The sequence below is a fragment of the Corvus brachyrhynchos genome, unplaced genomic scaffold (assembly GCF_000691975.1).
Source record: "Corvus brachyrhynchos isolate BGI_N302 unplaced genomic scaffold, ASM69197v1 scaffold150, whole genome shotgun sequence".
In the NCBI taxonomy this organism is placed as follows: Eukaryota; Metazoa; Chordata; class Aves; order Passeriformes; family Corvidae; genus Corvus; species Corvus brachyrhynchos.
Genome location: NW_008236162.1, coordinates 3598618 through 3601466, shown reverse-complemented (window position 1 = coordinate 3601466; position 2849 = coordinate 3598618). Strand labels below are relative to the sequence as shown.

The 2849-nt window shown below is 50.9% G+C and overlaps 2 long non-coding RNA genes across 4 annotated transcripts in view; one reads left to right on the top strand and one right to left on the bottom strand.

Moving 5' to 3' along the window:
* The window catches only part of LOC103615502, a 14820-nt gene that overhangs the window by 4549 nt on the left and 7422 nt on the right, over positions 1–2849 (bottom strand). The window lies entirely within an intron of this gene.
* Positions 1–2849, top strand: part of LOC108446236 — a 19494-nt gene that overhangs the window by 9894 nt on the left and 6751 nt on the right. The window lies entirely within an intron of this gene.

Sequence of the window (2849 nt, the reverse complement as noted above, 5' to 3'; positions counted from 1 at the left end):
TGGCTGCACGCTTTGGCCGCACTCTGAGTCTGTCGCCGTCGTCGCAGGGTATGCCTGGGTTAAGAGGGGACAAGGTGATGCGGCATTGCTGAAATTTGAGCAGACCCTCGCTCCTCCTCCCTCCCTCCCCGACTTGCTGCAACTACTCGGCCATTGCCAAAGGCTGCCCGGACAGCACCTTTGAATGCAAAGGGTAAAGGCTTCATCGCAGAGTCCCGTAATACTCTGGAGGGCTCATGAGGACAGCAGGCCGGGTCTGTTGGCTGGTCGGTGAGGGGGTGCAGTGTAATACAAGCGGACTGCCTAAAACACAAATGACAATGGATGCTTAGAGCTGTACCAGAACTTGACATCCAAGGAATAACAACTTTTTCTTTCCACCGGTCACCGCTTACCTCGTTCACTTTGACTGCTGCTATCCAGCTTTATCTCCTAAAAATAGAGACAAAGAACAATGCTGTAACATAGCCACCATTTACGCTTGTTGGCAATTATTAAAGGATCAGGGGCATGGATCATTGACAGAATTATGGGATCAATAAAAGAACTGTAGCAATAGGCCTGTAAGCAAAAGGCCTGTGTGTGAGAAAAACTCTCCATGAGAAAATTCTTGTGTGAAAAAAAAACAGGGCTGGGAACAAAGAGGGAGTTTGAAGATTTGCAGCTGTTCAGATAAGACCCAGAGAAGGGAGGTGAACTCTGAATTCTTTTAATCATAACATAACTGTAGAAGCTTGCCAATGTAAGTCCAATTAGGTAGAAGTAGAAATGCGCTTTGATAAGTTTTAAGCCACTTAAGAGTTAACAAGCTGGTATTCTATAGAAGTGCCTCTGGACTGCTAATAAACGGAGTTTTGCTCTTATCAACCACATTGGTTTTTGACTGCAAGTTTCTCCCCCCGCCAGAGTCCTTGAAACCCTTCCAACATCTGGCGCCCGAACTCGGAGCTCGGAACTCGAACTCTGACTGGCACTTCTAGACCCGGCAGGAGCCGACTGCGGTGCCGGAGCAGCGCCAGTGGGCGTAAGGATCGGCGGCTCGCCTGATCCCAGCCTGGACTGACCTGACATCAGGGGTCCGCCGTTTGGCTGACAAGGGCTAAACCTGAAGGCTGCACGACCCTGACAGCAGGGACATCGCGGTAGGACGCGGTTTTGCAGGAAGACGCAGTGTGTTTGCGGGAAGACACAGTTTGCGGGCAGACGCAGTTATTGTGGAGGGACGCAGTTATGGAAACTGAGGGGGCCTTTGGTTTATTTTTACGCTTTTTAGAAAAGCGGGGAATTAAGGAGATAAACCTTAATAAGGAATTGGTGGGGTTAGTGGAGTTTGGAATGGCAAGGGGCTATTTTAAAGAGTCAGGATCGCTGTTTCATGAGCAGCAGTGGAGAGAATATGGTGAATGTTTGTGGAATTTGGTTACAGACGACAGTAAGGAAGCTAGGAAGTTAATGAAGCCATGGAGAGCAGTTATTAATTGCTTAAAACACTATCAGGTTGAAAAGCAGGTAGCAGCAGTTGCTACAGCTCATTTAGATGGCAATGACCCTCCACCAGGTATAATGACACTTGGGAGCGATTATGTTCCCATGCCACCAATAGGGTGTTCCGTGCCTGTGAAACCCCCTACAGATCCGGCACCGGGTGCCGTACCTACTGCACCCCCGGTGCGAACACAGGCTGAGCTATCGGACGGCGGCAACAAACAGTTGGGCCAAGAGGCCGCTAGATGTCGCCATGAGCCTGCGGGAACTGAAATTCACAGAGCATGTAACACCCCTAAGTTACAATGTAGTCGGGTTGATTGGAGAAATATCATAAAAACAGCCCTTGAAAATAAAGATTATGAACTCCCCGAAGCGATCGGAGATCCGGTTGCCTTCCCGGTAATATATCAAGCAGCTGGGGATGAAATAGTAGGAGAATATAGTCCGGTAAACTGGAAGTTGTTAACTCAGCTGCGGGGCACAGTCAATGAGTCCGGCCTGCGCGGCCGAAAAGGACATGTGAAACGGCAGTGTCAGGTCCAGCGAGTATGGTGCCGCAACTGCAATCTCAGTACCCACTCCACGGAAGCCTGCCGGAGGAGGCCGGGAAACGGGAGACCGAGCGCGAAGAGTTGCGGCGCGCTGACACCAACAGTGGCCCCAACAGTAGCGATGCCAGTCTCCGCAGCTCCCTGCACCCTGCCGACTGCCTTCGGCCAGCAACCCGAGGAAGCCTCGGCTTGGACCAACAGCAATAGATGTGACTCTGATCGACGGCCGGCCCCAGAGGATTCCAACTGGCATTTAAGGGCCCCTGATTATCAATGGACAGTACTATGGAGCTTTGCTGTTAGGCCGCTCTTCTAGTAGCCTGAGAGGACTTTTTATATTGCCCGGCCTAATTGATAAGGACTATGAAGGAGAAATTTGCATTATGGCTCAAACTCATTTTCCACCTGTGCACATCCCAGCATATAGCAAGATCGCTCAATTAATTCCTCTGCCTCACCTGACTGCAGCTATAGCCGAGGGAACGCCAGAGTGGGGAACGGGAAATTTTGGTTCAACTGGGAGTCTCGCTCTTCTCACCCTCCCACTAGCTCAGCAGCCAGTTGCTACTGCAGTGTTCACTCGTGGCAGTGATTCTATAACATTGTCTGCGCTTTTGGACTCTGGAGCAGACCTGACAATCATGGCCAATTCATGCTGGCCTCCGCACTGGCCCCTTCAACAGGCAGCAGGGGGGGTCGAAGGTGTCGGAGGCACTGCTTCAGTACAACGCAGCCGGGAGCGAATTCAAATTATATTAGATGGATGCGCTACATCTGTTGTGGTCACAGTGATGCCTCTGCCTGGGAAAG